Genomic DNA, 19647 nt, shown 5'->3' with positions numbered 1-19647 from the left:
AAAAATGGCAAAAATTTGAAGAGACACTTCACAAAGGATGCTAGATGAATGGCCAGTAAGCACTTGATTACGTGCTCCATGTCATTTATTTTCAGAGCATGCATGCTAAGTCGCTTCAGCTGTGTCCGACTCTTTGTGACCCTATGGATTGTAGCCCTCCAGGCTCCTCTGTCCATGGGATTCTCCAGGCAACACTACTGGAGTGGGTTGCCATTTCCTTCTCCGGGGGATCTTCCCTATCCAAAGATTGAACCTATGTCTCCTACTTGTCTCCTGCATTGGCAGGTGGATTCTTTACCCCTGGCTCCACATTGTTGTTCAGTTGCTCAGTCGTGTCTGACTCTCTGCAACCCCATGCCAGGCTTCCCTGTCCATCACCAACTCCCGGAGCTTGCTCAAACTCATGTCTATCGAGTCAGTGATGCCATCCAACCATCTCATCCTCTGTCGTCCCCTTCTCCTCCTGCTTCAATCTTTCCCAGCATCAGGGTCTTTTCCAATGAGTCAGCTCTTCGCATCAGGTGGCGAAAGTATGGGAGTTTCAGCTTCAGCATCAGGCCTTCCAATGAATATTCAGGGTTGATTTCCTTTAGGATTGACTGGTTTGATCTCCATGCTGTCCAAGGGACTCTCAAGAGTCTTCTCTAGCACCACAGTTTGAAGGCATCAGTTCTTCGGTGCTCAGCCTTTTTTATTGCCCAATTCTCACGTCCGTACATGACTACTGGAAAAACCATAGCTTTGACTATACGGACTTCTGTAAGTAAAGTAGTGTCTCTGCTTTTTAATACTGTGTCTAGGTTTGTTATTGCTTTTCTTCCAAAGAGCAGGTGTCTTTTAATTTTATGGCTGCAGTCAACATCCACAGTGATTTTGAATCCCAAGAAAATAAATCTGTCACAGTTTCCATTGTTTCCCTATTTGCCGTAAAGTGGTGGGATTGGATGCCATCATCTTCATTTTTGAATACTGAGTTTTAAGCCAGCTTTTTCACTTTACTCTTTCACCTTCATCAAAAGAATCTTTAGTTCCCTCTTCCTTTCTTCCTTTGCTTTCTGCCATAAGGGTGGTATCATCTGCATATCTGAGGTTATAGGATTTTTCCAGGCAATCTTGATTCCAGCTTGTGCTTCATCTAGCTCAGCATTTCACATGATGTACTCTGCATATAAGTTAAATAAGCAGGGCAACAGTATACAGCCTTGATGTACTCCTTTCCCAATTTTGAACCAATCCGTTGTTCCATGTCCGGTTCTAACTGTTGCTTCTTGACCTGGATACAGGTTTGCAGGAGGCAGGTAAGGTGGTCTGGTATTCCCATCTCTTTAAGAATTTTCCACAGTTTGTTGTGATCTGTATAGTCAAAGGTTTTAGCATAGTCAATGAAGGAGATGTTTTTCTGGAATTCCCTTGCTTTTTCTATGATCCAAAAGATGTTGGCAATTTGATCTCTGGTTACTCTGCCTTTTCTAAATCCAGCTTCTACATCTGGAAGTACATTTGGAAGCTCCATCTGGGAAGCCCTAAAATGATGTGTTGCCTCCCCATCAGGGAATCAAACCCTGGTCTCCTGCATGACAGGCGGGGATAATCACCGCTATGCTAACAAGGATGGCTTAGTTATCAGAGAAATGCAAATTGAAACTACAGTGAGGGGACTTCCCTGGTGGTCCAGTGGTTAAGACTTCACCTTGCAATGCAGGGTTTTTAGGTTCAATCCCTGGTCCAGGAGCAAATTCAATAAAGACTTTAAAAATGATCCACATTAAAAAAAAATCTTTAAGAAAAAAACAACACCACAGTGAAGTATCACTACACACCCACCATAACAGCTTAAATGAAAAAGACAGACACCATCAAATGTTAGCAAAGGAACTGAATCAGTATTAACTTTCCTGTCTTGTTGCTGGGAGTCTAAAGTCATACAGCCACTTTGAAATGAAGGTATGGCAGTTTCATGTGAAGCTAAACATACCCCTACAACCCAGCAATTTTGGTTTTAGGTTATTTACCCAAGAGAATAAAAGCATATGTCCAACAGAAAGACTAGTATGAGAATGGTAATAGCATTTTTCTTTATAAAGCCCCAAACTGGAAGCATCCCAGATGTCAGTCAACAGGAGCATGGATAAACAAATTGTGGTACATTCATGCGATGAAAAGGAACAAACTACTTATTCATGCAACACCATGAATGAATTTCAGAAACATTATGCTGAGTGAAAGAAGCCTTAGACAAAAGAGCCCATACTGTGTGATTTCATTTATATGAAGTTCTAAAGCAGGCAAAATTAATCTTTGATGGAAAAAAAAAGAATAAAATGACTGTAGTAGGGAGTTGGGAAGAGGCACAAGGGAACTTTCTGGATGATAATAACATTTTAGATTTTGTTAGAGATTTGGGTTACACAGGTGTATGCATGTCTCAAACTCAATGAAGTATATACTGTTACTGTGAATGCATTTCTCTTCATGTAAGTCTTCCCTCAAAGGAAACCCTATAAATAAACAGTAAACTTTTGTCAATGATACATATTCTGAAATGCTAGGGAAAGTGCAACTTGCTTTGAAATGCATCCAAAGTCATATGTATATAGATGTTCACTATATAATAATTGAAGTTTCCTATGTTTGTAGTATTTGAAAATAAGCAGTTGGGGGGAAAAGTGAATACTAGATAATGTCCAAGTACATTTGTAGCAGCACTGTTTGCAGTGGCCCCCAAGTGGAAATAACATCTCTGTCCATCAGCAATAGAGAGGATAAATCAATTGCATTATAATCATTAAAATGGAACAGTCTACAGCAATGAAAAATGAAAGATATATAACTATATGCACCAGTATGGTTGAACCTCACAAATACAATGTCAAGTGAAAGAAGGCAGATACTAAAGGGCACACCCATCTTGATAATATTAAAAAACAGGCAAAACTAGTCCATGCTGTTCAAAGTCAGGATAGTGACTGCCCTGGAGTGGAGTCACGACTGGAAAAGAACACAAGGGCAGCTGCTAAATTGCCTGACTTGAGTGCTGGTTATATGGGTGTGTGTGAAAAGTTAGCAAGTAGAAGACATTTATCTCTACATCTATTATTACTTCAATAAAAGAGTTCCAGAAAAAAAATTAATGTTAGACCTCACTGTTCTTAAAACAGGTTCCTCAGCCCCGCCCCACCCCTGGGAATTCTTTGCCAGCCATTTTTCTCCCATTTCTCTTCTCGAAGTTCCCGGCCTCTGACACGCCTATTTCCCTCACCTGCTAGGTGAAAACTCAGTGCAGAGGAATTTAGTTCTCAACCTCTACCCTATTCTAGGTTCCAGGATGGAGTCAGCTAGAAAAGGCTCACTAAAGACTTTACCTAAACTGAAGAGCTGTGCAGCTCCGAGATAAATTCCTTTGCTTCCTGATGGTAGCAACAACAAAATTGCTGCAGGCATTCTTTAAAAACAAATTGCTTCCCTTTCTGCCACCTTTAGTTTATCCCTCTTACTGCCCTCCCTTTTTTAGAGATTTCTTTTATTATGTGGACCATTTTAAAGTCTTTATTGAATTTGTTACAATATTGCTTCTTTTTTTTTTTTTAGTGTTTTGATTTTTTGGCCACAAGGCATGTGGGATCTTAGCTCTCCAACGAGGGATCAAACCCACAACCCCTGCATTTGAAGGCAAAGTCTTAACCACTGGACCTCCAGGGAAGTCCCACACCCTCTCGCTTCAGTCGTGTTGGAACCTTTGCAACCCTTTGGACTGTAGCCCACCAGGCTCCTCTGTCCATGGGACTGTCCAGGTAAAAATTCTGGAGAGGGTTGCCATGCCTTCCTCCAGGGGATCTTCCCGACTCAGGGATCGAGCTCACATCTCTTATGCCTCCTGCAATGGCAGACAGATTCTTTACTGCTAGTGCTACCTGGGAAGCCCTTTTAAAGTGAGATAGTAGCTTACTCCTTTCACCGAATCTGTGAAGCAGTGACTTGCCTCAGAGATTGTTCTGGTGTTTCAGCTCAGGCCCAAGATTGGAGGTGAGGTTAGAGGTGGGGGGGGGGGGCGATTAAGGGATGACAGGGGGAGGGGAGGAGAGGAGGGAGGTGGGGAGAAGAGTAGGGGACAGAAGCACAGTGGGGTGAGGATCCAACTCTGCTCTTCTCACCCTTGTGATTGGTTGAGAAGTCTAGATGAATGCACATCTAAACAAAACAAGAAAACTATTCAATTAAACATTTCTTCTTTTGCTCGGGTGGGTGAATTTCTCTCATCGCTTGACGGATCAGAAGCCTTTGCTAGTTGATCTTTCCCTCTTCCTTGAAAGACTCCTCCAGGTGGCATCTTATCTCCCTGTCTGTTCCTTCTTGGTCTCCTGCCGACTTTCTCTTCATCTCTTTGACCTCCAGGTGTTTGAGCACCCCAGGGCATGGTCCTTACACCCTACCTCTTTAGTTACTTTCACTCTCTGTGACTCCACTCAATTTCGTGGCTTAAAAAAATACTATCCACACCCTAATGACTTCCACGTTTGTGTGTCTAGCCAGATCGCTCCCCTGAATGCCAGAACTGTTTATTTAACTGCCTGTTCACCTAGATCTCTTATAGGCATCTGACATTTATCATACCCAGTACTGAGCTCCTGCTTTCCCTCCTCCAAACCTGTTCCTCCCACAGAGAGCTCAGTAAATGGCACCTCCGTTCTTCCAGATGCTTGGGCCAGAAACTTGGGTGTCATTCCCGACTCCTCCCTCTCTCTCACCTCCCACCTCCGATCTGTCAGGAAGTCCTGCTGACTTCACTGCAGAAGACACCCAGTCTCTGACTGCTCTCACCACCTTCGTTCCAGTCAAGCCTCCAGCATTCCTCACCTGGATTATCAACAGCCTCCCAACCTCGTCCCCCTTCAGCCTGATCTCAATACAGCAGCCAGGGTGATTCTGCTAAAATGCACGTCTGCTTGAAACACTCCATCAGCTTCCTGACTCACTCAGAACGCCAACATGGCGTCCTTACCGTGGCCTGCTAGGCTCCACACGCCCTGGCCTTCTCTCCTTACTTCTCTCGCCTCACGTCTGACTGCTCTTTGCCTCACTGGTCTTACTCTAGCCACACTGGGCATTCCTCAAACACACTCCTGCCTCTGTACCTCCACGGCTCAATTTCTTCTCTTGTCTATGAGAGCTTAAGTCTGGTATCACTTTCTCAGTGAGGCCCTGGCCCCCCTGCCTAAAATTGTACATTTTCTTATATGTTCTCTCTCTCCTTTCTCTGCCTCATTTCTCTTGCTGGCATTCCTTGTCATCTTAGACACATGTATTTTTCATGTATTTATATTTTTAAAATCTGTCTTCCCCCATTAGAATGTAAAGTCCATGAAGGCAGGGATTTTTATATGTTCGGTTCACTGCCAAGTCTTCTAGAACAGTGCCTGTCATGTGTAAGTGTTCGGTATTTGGGAGTTTTTGTTTGTTTGAATACTTATTCATTTATTTATTTAGCTGCATGTAGGATCTTCATTGTGGCATGAGGGATCTTAGTTCTTCTACCAGGAATTGAACCCATGCCCTCTGCATTGGAAGGTGGATTCTTAACCACGTTGGACCACCAGGGAAGTCTACCCCTTCCTTTCCCCTGCCTCCCCCAGTTGTGGCACGTGAACTCTTGGTTGTAGGATCCTTGCTGTGTCATGTGGGATCTTGTTTCAGGAATGGAATCTGGGCCCCCTGCATTGGGAGAGCAGAGTCTTAGCCACTGGACTACCAGGGAAGTTCCCCTCAGTCTTTGTTGCACGAGTGAATGGTTTCTTCAGAAGACCTGAGAGATGCTAACAGGTAATAGGAAGTCAGACAGATGAGAGAAGGCCAGAGGGGCCTACAGATACCTGGGAGGGGATGTAATTTTCTTCCATCTTTGGGGAATGGGGAGTCCTTGGAAAAGTGAGGAGAAAGAGAACTTTTAGCATAGTGAGTAAGAACTTGAGGAGTTGGCTGCTGTGGGTTCAGATCCTGCCTTGGTCAGTTACTAGATGTGGACAAGCCACCTCAATTCTCTGGATCTCAGTTTCCATGTCTATAAAACAGAACCATAGCATTGACCTCATAGGTTTGTTGTTGTTGTTTTTTAAATGGGTGGGGTTTTTTGCTTGTTTTTGTTTTAGGAACTAATGAAATTACATACAAGCAACGTTTATCAAGGCAAGGTACTTAGGAAGACTTGGTTCAAAAATTGTTAGTTATTGTTACTGTGAAGAGATACCTATAAAGTAAGACTTCCTGTTGCAGGCATTGATGACTATTCAAATGGGATAGAGGGATGGAGCTAGTTGGGCTTGACTTTTCGACTCAGTAGGAGTAATCCCTCATGGGTGCACAACAGATTCTTCCTCAGAACTCTCAGTCCCTGGCCTCAGCTGGTTGGGTTGAACCTAACTCCTGCCCTGCATTGGCTAAGATGACCCTGCTTCCAAACAAAAAGGCAATCAGAGTTAGGCGCAAGTGTGGTGTGAGGCCTCTGCTGGGGACTGAGCAGCTCCCAGACACGTCTGCTTGTCGCTCTGTTGCTGATGCAATCAGAGCAGAGAGAAATGATTCACTTCGATCCCACCGTCAACCTCAGGATTCCAGCCAAGTGCAGGTTTAGGGGTTGCTCGGCGGATTAATTTTTTTTTTCGCCCTTCCTGAGTTGAAAGAGTAACTCTGTGTTTCAAAAAGATACTTTCTTTATACAGAGAAATTCTGTGGTGAGGGCTTGCTGGACTTGGTTTGGGGATGAACCACTTTTGCTTATGTCTGGGGAGAGAATGAAATCTAGTGCCACTGGTTTTTTTTTTTTTTTTCCTTTTCCCCTCCCACCCAGTAGACACGCAGAGCTGAAAGATGTCTTTCAGAAAACCTGGAGACGAGAGAGTTGACTCGTAGGTAAAAAGGGTGCCCGTTCAGGAGGCTGCCAGAGAGAATGGCTTCTTGTTTGTCAGTGTGGGTTTGTGGTAAGGAGGTCGGTGAAGCCCTCCCCAGAGGACCTGGCACTAAACAGAACAAATGAAACCTCTATTTATTCTTCTCGCCCCTGGATTTAGATGGTGCTTTATGGCCAGGGTTATGGGGATCAACCAAAACCCAGGCTGGTGTTTATTCCTGGGATTGCAGAGACAGATGCCTTTCTGTCCTTCCATTTTCCAGGCCAAGAGGGCAGGAGACACTTTCAACCAAGCAGCCAGGCAGTGAAGAATTATTTTCGAGGTGCCCACGGTGTCCCCAACGCTGAGCCTCATAAATATAAATAGAAAAAGTACAGAATTGAGGCTCCAGCCCTCAAGGCACATAAAATCCAGTGAGCAGGAGGAGGCATGGTGGGCAAAACTGACTCCACGAAACTGAACTGACAGCAGTTTTGAGGCACCAAGAATTAATCTTACAGGAAGTATGAGAAGAGGGAGAAGGTGGGAGAAGGCTTCAGAGAGAGACCAGACGCACCATGGTGACAGAAAGCCTCTGTTTTCTGTTCCCTGCTGCAGTCTGGTGCTTATTATAATGCCTGATACAGAGTGGGGATTCAGTAAATATTAAAGGAAGGAATGTAGAAGGAGGGGGCTGATGTTAGGAGGATAAATAGGTGAGGAAGAGGGAGGACGGCATTCCAGCATGAGGAAAGGCCCCGAGAAATGAGTCGGATGTCTTGGTGAGACTGGTTTAACCACAGTGAAGGGTGTGTAGTCAGGAGTAGTGGGGAATGAGGTTAGATATGGGGCCAGACAGGGGGAGACTGGCCAGCCAGGCAAAAAAATGTAGAGGAGATCAACCTTCCTCCATCAAGCTTTTATTGAACGTGGACCATTTGCCAGGTGCTGAGGCCGAAGAAAGTGGTAGAGCTCTAAAGATGAATTAAAAGGCATCAGCATCTGTTGGGGATGGACAGAATGGCTGCACTTTATTGTAATAATTGTGCACTTGATAGGGAAGAAACCTTTTGGGGCTCTAATCACAGTTTGTTTGGATGCAAGGAACTGAGGCCATGTCCAACTCGCTCAAATTAGTTTTGAGTTTATGGAAAGGTGTACCAGATATCCAAGGCTGGAAAGTAGAGTTCTTTCAAAAGGGAAACCAGAAGGCTCGATCTGATACATCCGGCTGGTTCTTCTCCCTCCCTTTCCTCTGTAATACCTCCTGGATTGTCTCTGACCTCTACCACTTCCTCCACACGCGGCTCCCTTCCCCTGATTCTCTCTCTTGCTAGGATTTTACTCAGTGCAAGCTTCATACCTTAACACCACAATACCCTCCCGCTCCAGGGCCAGCCATCCCCATCCGCTTTCTGAGCCTTTTAGGTAAGACCATCAAGGGAAGAAAAGCTGATTGGCTTAGTTCAGCCTCCAGATGGGTACCCTGGGTCAGGTGACCCCCTCAGAACCAATCAACTGCGGTCAGGAGGTAAAGCTCGTGATTCAAACATGGCTGCCTAAGCCTACTAAGACCTGCAATTGAAGGCAAATTCCAAAGAAGTGTGAACCAGGAGGCAGTAATAGGTTAAGATACCGGGAGCAAATCAATTCACATGGTAGGAGTGGAAAAGAGAGAAGGCTATCACACTTCTAAGCAAAGCCTGAGTTAAAGGTCTGACTTAGTGTTGGGGAAAAAATAACACCCCAGCTGTGGATGAAAGCAGCATTTTAAAGCATTTAGGCTGGCTGTGGTCCATAAGACTTTTCCAAAAATCGAGAAACTGAAGGGACCCAGAGAGTCAAGAAAGCTTTTGCTAGTCCAGAATGGAGCCGTTTAGGAACGGGGATTAAAAAATAAAAATGTAGCCTGAAAATTTTTTTTAAAAGGCAGAGTCTGCTTCTCATTTAATTGCTCTAACCCTGGCCTCATAGTTAGGCTCAGGGTAAGAAACTACGCATTTGTTGGACTGAATCGAACTCCCCTAAAACCCAAACAAGGAACACATTGTTATTTGTATTCTGTTTGAGTCAAAGCCAGGACCAGGAACACAAAACAAAAATCAAAATACGATTTTTCTGACTCCTGATTCAGGGCTTGGGTCACTGGAGAAAGACTTGATGAGGAACAAAAATGCAGCAGAAGGAAAGTCTGGGCCAAGGTGCCTGGCAGAGGGCTAGATGAACAGATAGCCTGTGCCCAGTGGCTCAGAGGCAGATCAAAGCTGGCTTCCCCAGCACAGGCAGTAAGCGTGGCAGGAATCCGGCCCTCTCACCCAGTCCCCCACCCATGCTCACAGATGGAAAGCCACCCTATTAGTGGTCACACCTTTGAACACTGCCAACACATGGGCATTTGTGACAAAAATTTTACAGTCTAGCAGGTAGCTCTTTCCAGATAGGTGGCTGCAATACAAGCAGGTCACGTGATTTCTGGCCTGACTTCCCAGGTTCACAGCACACTCGGGCAGGTTGCTTAACTGCTTGGCATCTCAGTTTCTTCTCTTTGTAAAACCAGGAATGATTAAATCCTTAATCAGGGTCAGTGAGGAGATTAAATGAGAGAATATAGGCAAAGCAGTTAAGTCAGTACCTGGCATAATCATTATCACCATAATTGCTACCCTGCAGAGAAGAGCATCCCAGGCTGGAGGGTCCTGGAGATCATTTAAACCTGCAGAGAGCGACCTGTTGGTGGCTGTGATTTCGGTGTAGTACTCATCCCTCTTTTCTTCTGGGCTAGATGAATGATTGGTCCAGGAATAGCCATAGCAATTAAGCCAGACCTATCAGAATTCTTCCCTAGGATTTTTCCAGTTGGATCTTTCAGTGATAGAAAAGCAAATACCATCACTACTTCACCACTCCCCCTTTTCCTCCTTAACCATAAAGATATGAGCCCAGAGCTCCATTTCTTCCTTTCCTCCTTTGTATACAGATGCTGGCCTGAAAGACTAAAGCTGATTTGCAGAGAGCACCTAGGCCAGAGTCTCCTAGCTGGGCAGAGCCCAAGTTTCTGAATCCTATTGACCCTAGATCCAAACCCCTACTCCCTCTTGTCTGCAGTCTGATTACAGTAGCCATTAAATTAATCTCTTTCCCACCTGATTTTGCTTTCTTGCTCTCTGCTCGTCCCCCACCCCCATTCTCTTTTCCTTCTTAAACTGCTTAAGATTATATTTCTGTTAATTGCAACTAGCATTTGTGCTTGAGGGTCAATTTAGGGGGAGAACATCTCAGTTTGCATTTTCTTTTACGTTAGAAAACAATAATACATTAAGTTTCATGGCAAAACTATATAGGTTATTACAGTTTACATTACTTTGTTTTTAAATAAAGAACACTAGTGAAAAAAATTGATGGTGATTTGTAGCCACCAATGTTGGGATTTGGGTGTAATACTATCTTGGACCACTTGAAAAGGAGCAACCTAGGGGCAATGTTTACAGGTTACATCTATTAAATTTTTGAGTTCTTCTGAAGTTAGAGTGAATTTACTTCAAGGGTTGCAAACCTCAGTGCTACAGGAGCCAGGCAGGTAGTGTCAGTAAGTGAGGTGCATGGATGTGAAAGACAAAAGGGAGTCGTGGGGACTGTGGCAAAGTGGTGAGTGCTTGATCTGTCTTAAAAAAGCTGCTGCCACTCAGCCCCAGCCCATTGTTTCTGTGTATAAATATGGGCAAAGAGTTGACAGAGCCTCTAGTTTTTAAAATATTCTGAACATTTGGGATGTTTAATGTGAGCTTCTAAATTTTGAACTTTAGCTGTGAGTTTTTCAGACTTTGAAAATTGGGCGTGTAAGTAGAATGACCAATTATCCCAGTTTGCCTAGGACTCAGGGATTTCCTGGGGTGTGGAAGTTGCATTGTGAACTAGGACAGGTTAGTTAACTTACGTGCAGGCCACACAGAACTCTTGTGAGACCTCTGGCTCACATTTCATGGTGTGAAATGAAATGGTCTTATTTCACCCTGGAACGATCTTGTGAAGTAATGTATGATCAGTAAGATTAAGGCCTCCCCCTACTGTTTCCCCTCCATGGCTCTAAAATCTCCTCTCTGCTTGGAGAGGACAGGGCCTCTGGGCAGCCAGGGGATTAAGGAGTTTTCTCCTTAATCCCTCTTCTTTAGGTTTAAAGAAAGGCTCTGTTTATAATTGCATTCCATATAGTGAACTTGGACGTGGTCCACTTGTCTGAATGTGGAGACTGAAGGCGCAGAATTGGGAGGTGCCTTGCTCAAAGCAAATGGTATGTTGGTGGCAGAAATTAACCCCGAGCGTCTTATTTGCTGGCTCGGTAGCTGTCTTCTCTACTAGGGAAAGGGAAGGAGGCCAGCATTTTCTGACAGTCTTCTGGGTGCCAGGTCCCAAGCTGGGTACCCATATGAGGCCTCCTAATTCCTAACAGATTCCTGAGAGAAGACCTGGAGTCCCAGACCCGCACCCTTTCCAGGCCACCACCCTGCCAATCCAGGTGTGCTGGGAGAGCGTTTGGGATTGCCAGGTTGTCTCTTCTCAAAGGGAGGGATGTGCGACTCAGGGTAGAGTGAAATTAGGATGAAAAGAGGATCCCTCTGCACAAGGCTCACCAGCTGTCGGTGGCTCTGGTTGGGTTACAGGGAGAGACAGGTCTGCTCGTCATGAAACCATTCTCTGATGAAATGATGCGTGTTAAGTGACCTATAAACTTTTAACAACATTCCAGACCCACTCATAAGCATTAGGAATCATTCCCTTTGGGAAAGCTGGTGTTCTTGAGGCAACAGAGCGTATACCAGCCAAGTCGGGGCTGGGGGGCCCATTAGGATTTCCTCTCAAATGGAAGTCTGAATTCTTGTAAAGGAGCTGGAATTAGAAATACGGTTTGTGTCTCATTAATACCTGAAGTCCTTATATCTTATATGTGTCTCTGACCTCTTCTAACAAGAGGAGCAAAAAGAACTGTATTATATCACAGTTACCAGAGGAGGTTTTTTCTGTCAGATCTGAGTTCAAGTTGTAGCTCTTTCACTTAACCTGATGGGTGACATGGGTCACAGGCTGGTAAACCTTTCTGGCCCTCAGATTTCCCCTCTGAGAATGAGGGTTAACAAGACCAGGACATGGGGCTATCAGAAGGATTAAAACAAGATGATACACACTTTCCATATGACCCAGACATCCCATTCCTATGTATGCACCCAAGAGAAAATGATAATGCATGTTCCCGCATGCTCACACACACACACAATTGTATTTGAATGTTTACAGCGGTTCTGTTGGTAACAGCCCCAGACTGCAAACAACCCAAATGTCCTTCAGTTGATGAATGTACAAACAAACTGGTACATCCATACAATGGAATAGAACTCCCTGAAAACAGGAAATAAACTACAGTGGACCCTTGATCAGCATGGATTTGAACTGTACTGGTTCACTTGAATGCCAGTTTTTTCCAATAATAAATACAGTATTACACAGTCTGCCATTGGTTGAATCTGAGGGTGTGGAACCATGGATACAGAGGAACCTCAAATATATAGGGTGAACTGTAAGTTATACATGAGTTTTCAGCTGGGCAGAGAGTTGGTGCCTCTGACCCCCGTGTTGTTCAAGAGTCAACTGTATTGATACACACGACACATGCAGTAATAGTGGGGATGAATCTTAAATGTGTTCTAAGTGAAAGAAGGCAGACATAAACAGTTACGGTACTGGATTATTCCGTTTATATGACATTCTGGAAAAGGAACAACTATAAGGACAAAATGCATATGAGTGGTTGCTAGGGGCTGGAGAAGTGAAAACCATTCAGTCGTGTCCAACTCTTTGTGGCACCATGATCCCTGTGGACTGTACAGTCCATGGAATTCTCCAGGCCAGAATACTGGACTGGGTAGCCTTTCCCTTCTCCAGGGCATCTTCCCAACCCAGGGATCAAACCCAGGTCTCCCACATTGCAGGTGGATTCTTTACCTGCTCAGCCACAGGGAAAGCTCATTGTGGCTCAGGGTCAGAGATGGGAGTGTAAATCGAGGGGCAGAGAGGGTGGGTAGTGAATGACTACAAAGAGTCGGGAAAGAATTTTTGAAGGGGGGCTGCTGCTGCTGCTGAGTCACATCAGTCGTGTCCGACTCTGTGTGACCCCATAGATGGCAGCCCACCAGGCTCCCCCGTCCCTGGGATTCTCCAGGCAGGAACACTGGAGTGGGTTGCCATTTCCTTCTCCAATGCATGAAAGTGAAAAGTGAAAGTGAAGTGGCTCAGTTGTGTCCGACCCTTAGCGACCCCCCGGACTGCAGCCCACCAGGCTCCTCCGTCCATGGGATTTTCCAGGCAAGAGTACTGGAGGGGGTCGCCAGTGCCTTCTCCGTGAAGGGGGATGGGAAGGTGATAAAAATCTTTAAATATCTTGATGGCAGTAGTGGTTACATGACTGTATACATGACAGTCAAAACTCACAGGACTGTCCACTGAAAATGGTGAATTCTCCTGTATGTAAGTGATGCCTCGTTAGACTTGACTTTTAAAATGGCAAAACAGGGACTTTCCTAGCAGTCCTTCCAATTCAGGGGTTGTGGGTTGGATCCTTGGTTGCTGCTGCTGAGTCATTTCAGTCGTGTCCGACTCTGTGTGACCCCATAGACGGAAGCCCACTAGGCTCCCCCGTCCCTGGGATTCTCCAGGCAAGAACACTGGAGTGGGTTGCCATTTCCTTCTCCAGTGTGTGAAAGTGAAAAGTGAAAGTGAAGTCGCTCAGTCGTGTCCGACCCTTAGCGACCCCATGGACTGCAGCCTACCAGGCTCCTTCATCCATGGGATTTTCTAGGCAAGAGTACTGGAGTGGCTTGCCATTGCCTTCTCCGGGATCCTTGGTTAGGAAGCTAAGATCCTACATGTCTCCTCACCAAAAAACCAAAACTTAAAACAGAGGCAATATTGTAACAAATTCAATAAAGACTTTTTTATTTTTTTATTGTCCAAACCAAGGAAGAGGGCCTGGCTCAATGCTCCACAGGAAGAAAATAGCTACAGACTCCTTTGCACAAAAGTGTCGGCAACAACGTGTTCTTCTTTCCAGCATTTTTACTTTTGTAAAAAGAGCCTGCAACTTTTGTAGGAAAAAAAAAAAGGGTGGCAGTCTGTGCTTGTGTATTTATATTTATTTGTATGTGTGAAAAGATATACAAGAAACTAGTAACAGCAGTGAGGTGACCTTTGGAGTGGGATAGGAACTGGGCAGGTGGGGGACCCAACTGGAGAAAGACTTAAGTGTAACTGTTTGTGTGTGTGTGTGTGTGTGTAAGACATTCACATGGTTAAAAATGTATGTCATTTTATATGCATTTATATAAATAGCATGTAATTTTTGAATTACATGAAAGTATTACCCATATAAACATTAAATAACAAAAAAATAAAAAGGTTTAAAAGAAGGGGAAGTCTTTAATCCCCAGGCATGACTCTCCTCCAGTGGAATCTGTGAGGGGGTGGCAGTCACATCACATGAGCGTCTGCTTCCTCGGCCTCTGCCCCACCCACCCTGCTAATAGACTGAAGATGGCACTTGACTCCTTGGGTCGATGGGGTTCTCAAGAGGGAACAGAACTGAGAACACCCTTGTTCTCCCTCAGGCCTCTCTCCCACATGTCTCCCAATGGCAGAAATCTCTTTTTTTCTATCTCCCCACAACTGCAGTAGAACTTCACCTTACAGATTCTTCCCGAAGGAGTAAATTATAGGCCTGAAGTCATGCTTTGGTCTACCTGTCTGGTATCAGACTCTTAGATGCTTTCCCAAAGACATGTTTTGGGAGAGAGCAAGCAGACCACCTATATTTCAGGTGCCTGGGCCATTTCAGGACACCTGAAATATAGGGCAATGGAAAGACACATGTTGATTACTTCTCAGAATTTTCAGGGGTGGAGGGGGGTAGACCTGGCTGAGAGCTCTAGGAAGGGCCAAGCCATGGGGTCTGTCATGTTTGGGAGGACTGGCTTGGGCTGGAGTCAGGTCTGACTTTGAATCTCACCTTGGCCGCGTCCTGTGGGTGAGCCCTTGACTCAGAATCTCTGTACTTCAGTTTCCTCATTTTTGAGGTGAGAATGCTAACACCTTTGTTGAAGGGGGTAGCCATGAGGGTGAGAGATGAAGTGGGGACCACAGGTGAAGGATGAAGGAAGGACGAAGGCGGCGCCTCAGGTGCTCACACCCAGATGCCCTTCTCAGCCAGCTCTGCCTGGGCTGCCTCGAGGCCGCGCATGTGGTTTAGGGGGAAAGGGTGACAGACAGAGGAGCAGTGAGGTGGAACAGTACCAAGAATGAAAGCCGAGCCGCGGGGCTGACTCACTGGCTGACTCATTTCCTTGCCCAGGGATGATGTGAGCCTCCACCGAGCTGCTCCTCTCATCCTCACTCCCTCTGTTCCCTTTTTGTGGGGAAGACCCCAGGAGGGTTGTCCTGCCTTCCTCTGGGGAGCAGGAACAGAGTGCTGGACCTTCTCTGTCGTAACGAGGACCAGAGGAGAGGTCAGCTAGCTAGCTACCAGGTCATTTTCCAACCCGCAAAACAATAGTCCCCGCTCGATGCAATCATTTGAAGAAACGACAGTTTTTGTCTTGGAATGTGTGAGAGATTGTTGATTCTTTGTACCCATTTTTAGATTATCACAGGAGTATCTGCACCCTGCGGAATACTTGGAAAGCTCAGAAGAGTGTAAAGAAGCTGAAAAAAAAAAAAAAAATCACCCCTAGTCCTATCGTTTAGATTCAGTCATGATGGTGAATTTGGTATTTTTCCATTCAATTTTTTTTCTCAGATTCTACAGTCAAGTTTATGCTGCTTATATTTGAGACAGCACTATTCAAAAGATATGTGACTGTTTTGGTAGTCTCATTAAAGAAAAATGTAAGTAAACAGGTAAAATTAATTTTAATAATGATCTGACCCAGTAGATCTACCTTTTCAATACAAAATCAATATATAAATTTTGAAAATTTAATAATTTCATTAAATATCTAATGAAAGATTTTACATTCTTTTTAACTCTTTGGAATCTTTTTTGGGGGAATTCCTCAGCAGTCCAGTGGTTAGGACTCTACACTTCCACCGCAGGGAACATGGATTCAGTCTCTGGTTGGGGAAGTTTCTGCTTGCTGAGTGGCATGGCAAAAAAAAAATTAAATAAATCTTTATTTTTCTCCTATACTATAGCACATCTCAATTCAGGCTAGCTGGGTTTCCAGCTTTCATTGGACACATGGGGCTAGTGGCAACACTGTTGATCAGCCCGGCTCTGTACAATTTCTATCTTGCCTTATTTATTGCTTAAATTGTATCCTAAGTGTTTCTTCATATCATAAAATATCTTTTTGAAGGAAAAGAAAACTTTTAAGAATTTAAGCAACATATGTTGGCAATAAATGGCTTTCTATTTTGTTTTTGTTTTGTTTCTCTTCACTCAGGCACAATGTGTGTTAGCCATTTGATACAATTATCTCCAGACTCTTTTCTCCTAGGTATTCATATTGAGCAGAAATTGGACACATATGATAAGTGCTATTTTATAACTGTTCTATTTACTCAAGGATACATTGTGAACATACAAACAATATTGATGACAGTGTCACCTTTGAGCCTCTGAAGAGAGCCAGGCAGGTTCAAACACCTGTGCTCATCTCCTCAGTGGGAGGGGGATCACTTGCATTCCCATTTCTCAAAAGTGATTTTCATTACTGCTAAGTTGGGATTCCACCCAGATCATCTGATTTTATCTCTGGAGCCTTTCATTTGGACCATATGCTCTTCTCCTGTAGGGAGGCAGGCAGGGGATCCAAGATATGCCAAAGAAATATTTACAAATTAACTTTTGCAGTAGGATTCTCAATAAATCAGAGCTGAGTCTACCCTTGGGTTTGCCTAACGACCTCTGAAATCACCCAGGTAAATCCTCTTCACCTCCCCTCCCCTCCCCGGGGCTGTCATCTTCTTGTGGGATACCCTTCTGCTTCCATGTTTTTCCTCTGTAACTTTCAAGGAAGAATCCTGAGAGTCTCTCTAAGAGTTTCTAAACCTCATCACTGTTGACATTTGGGTCAGATAATTCTTTGCTCGGGGAGGGAAGGGAATGTGCAGCTGTCCTGTGCACTATAGGTTGTTTGGGGCATCCCTGACCTCTGCCCACTGGATGCCAGTGGCACTTGCCTCCAAACTGTGACAAACCATTCCTTCTAGATGCTGTCAGGGTGAGGGGGCGGGGGAAATACTGCCTCTGTTTGAGAACCACTGCTTTAAGTATTATTAGATGGAGGAGTCTGCTAACCCAAGTCATTTGATGTGACCCTGAGATGAAGTAGGACAATTACTTCCTATAGACACTGTTGTCCTCACTAAGATAGGAACCTTTGTCCTCTGCCAGTGAGTCTCCAGTATCTGCATCTAATAAACACTTGATAAATGTGTGCACAATGAAAGATGCTGGTGATTTGTTGTTGTTGCACTTTATGTTAGGTTTTTCAAGATTGAACTAAATGCAACCAATCCATGTCCTTTTTACAGATCCATTTCTCCTGGAGTTCTGTGCCTTTCAGATTCTGATATTCAATCTGCTATTTTCCTATGCCAAAGAGAATAATATGCAGTCTTAGCATTTACATTTCTGACTATCACATTACATTTGGACCGTGCACGTATATCCTATGCTATACTGACAAATATTTCTGTGAGGCAAAGGAAAGATGAATTTTAGCATTTGTATCATATGCCATCTTTTGAGCATACTATGATCAACTGTTTTCCTAATTTAGGGTATTTAGATTGTTTCAGATTTTTTCCTATTTTAAATAACACTGCAGTGAACATCTTTGTGTATATATCTCTGCTGTACACTTTTTAAATAGATAATTCAAAAGAACAAACCTCTTCCTGCTCAACATATAGTCTCCTTTGCTGAATTTTTTACCTGGAAACTCCTTCCCTGATTCAGGAAACAAACCTCCAAAATGAACTAAACTAGTAAGATTACATTAAATTCAGCTCAAGTTGGCTTCCCTCTTTATGACTAACTAGAATCATGGGTTTGGAGACAACCTCATTGTCTGTCACTCCAATTCTTTGAGCTTCAGTGTCCTCATCCATTAAGTGGGAGTAATAGCACCAACTTCATGGTGTAGCTGAGGTGAGGTGTGCAAAGTTCTTGTCACCTGTTAAAACCAATTTAAAAAATGCTACATATTAAAATGTTAATGGTAGAATCTAGGTGGTGAGTATATATGTTCCCTATATAGTTCCCTATGATTTCAACTTGTCTATGTGTTTGAAAGTTTTCATAATAAAATATTGAGAAGGGACAACTTCGTAGATTAATGCTCGTTGATTGCAGGATTGTTTACTAAAAAGAGAATGGAGCAAATCTTAGAAAAAGTCAGGCACAAGGTAAGCATGTTATGCCAAATTTGAAATGTGTAATCTGTTCCTTGGGTATCATACCCAATGTATTTAGATCTTCCCTTGAGTAGAGAAGTGTGAGCAGAGCTTGTGTGAGTGCTGGAAAGGACTGTTGGTTATTTTACCATCTGGTCTCAGAATATAAACCACAGTGTGGGAATAGCATATGCTCTAGAAATGGTTTAGTTTTTTTTTTTTTTTAAGTTTAGGAGATTAAAAAATATATATATATATAGTTTGTTTGCAAAGTTACTTTAAAACATTTAGAAAAAACATGTGGTTCCAAGTCGAATGCATCTGAATTGCAGTCCTTTTTAAGCTGCTTAGTGGTTGTGTGACATTTAGCGGAGTCACCTCTCCTCCTTGGGTCTCAGTTTCCTCCCCTGTGAAATGGGGATGATAATAGTACATTCATCACAGAACGATAGGAGGATGAAGTAAGAGCACATAAAAGTGTGTGATGCTGGACTTGGCTCGGGGTGAAGGCTAATACCAGTGTAATTTCTTCTGTTCTAAGGGTCAATGTTTATACATTGTTTTGGCAGTGAATTTTACAGAATGCTGCTCGGATAATGTAACCAAAGGTGCTTTTGCTGTTGGGGAGGTCACACAGGGCTCAGGAACTGCCCACAGGCGAGTGTTGAAAAACTCAGCATGTTGTTCCGATTTCCTCCTATTCAGAGGCCCTGCACGTGGTGACTGGCTTTATGATTTCACTGAGATCCCTCCCAGAAATTTCACTTTGACCTTAAATGTGTGAAAATTCCATTCCTGGCAGGCAGAGCACACTGCTTTGGGGAAGAGAGCTGAACCTATTTTGTGTTTTGAATCTTTTGCTACTGGTTAATATCGGAGGACCCAAAACATGAGCCCATGATGGGCAGAACATGGGCTGGCTATTAACCTGTTATGAAATGCCATGCCCCTGTGTTTCCTGATATTTACAGGATACACCCCTCTTTGTACGCTTCACCACTGGCAACGCAAAACACATTGAAAATTACACTCATTATTTTCTATAAAAATCATGGCCATGGCCAGCATCACCATCCTCTTGGCATAGGAGAGAGGAAGATAAGCCCTCATGTCAAGGAAACAAGGCCTCCGCCCCACAGGCAGATACAGCCCTTGCCAGAGTGCATGACTGGCGGAGTATGTAGTGGGGCTACCCTGACGCAGTGTACAGCCTCATGGACCCTGGGAACAGCATGGGTTTGGACTTAGGTAGAATCTGCTTTGAATCTAGTCCCAGATATTTACTAGCTGTTGGAGAAGACTCTTGAGAGTCCCTTGGACTGCATGG

At 44.0% G+C, this 19647-nt stretch overlaps 1 protein-coding gene across 2 annotated transcripts in view; it reads left to right on the top strand.

Moving 5' to 3' along the window:
• Positions 1 to 19647, top strand: part of NFAT5 (nuclear factor of activated T cells 5) — a 191083-nt gene that overhangs the window by 30451 nt on the left and 140985 nt on the right. The window contains exon 3 of one of the 2 annotated variants that reach the window (XM_088830608.1): positions 3589 to 3791. The exons of the other annotated variant lie outside the window; for it this stretch is intronic. The gene's annotated coding sequence lies outside the window, so the exon portion shown is untranslated. The remainder of the gene's footprint in view (positions 1 to 3588; positions 3792 to 19647) is intronic. 2 annotated transcript variants of the gene reach the window in all.

This window comes from Moschus berezovskii, chromosome 22, assembly GCF_049115385.1.
Source record: "Moschus berezovskii isolate FMDL1 chromosome 22, NW_MosBer_1.0, whole genome shotgun sequence".
NCBI classification, from domain to species: Eukaryota; Metazoa; Chordata; class Mammalia; order Artiodactyla; family Moschidae; genus Moschus; species Moschus berezovskii.
The sequence above is the reverse complement of the archived record's forward strand: the minus strand, read 5'-3'. Positions and strand labels throughout refer to the sequence as shown.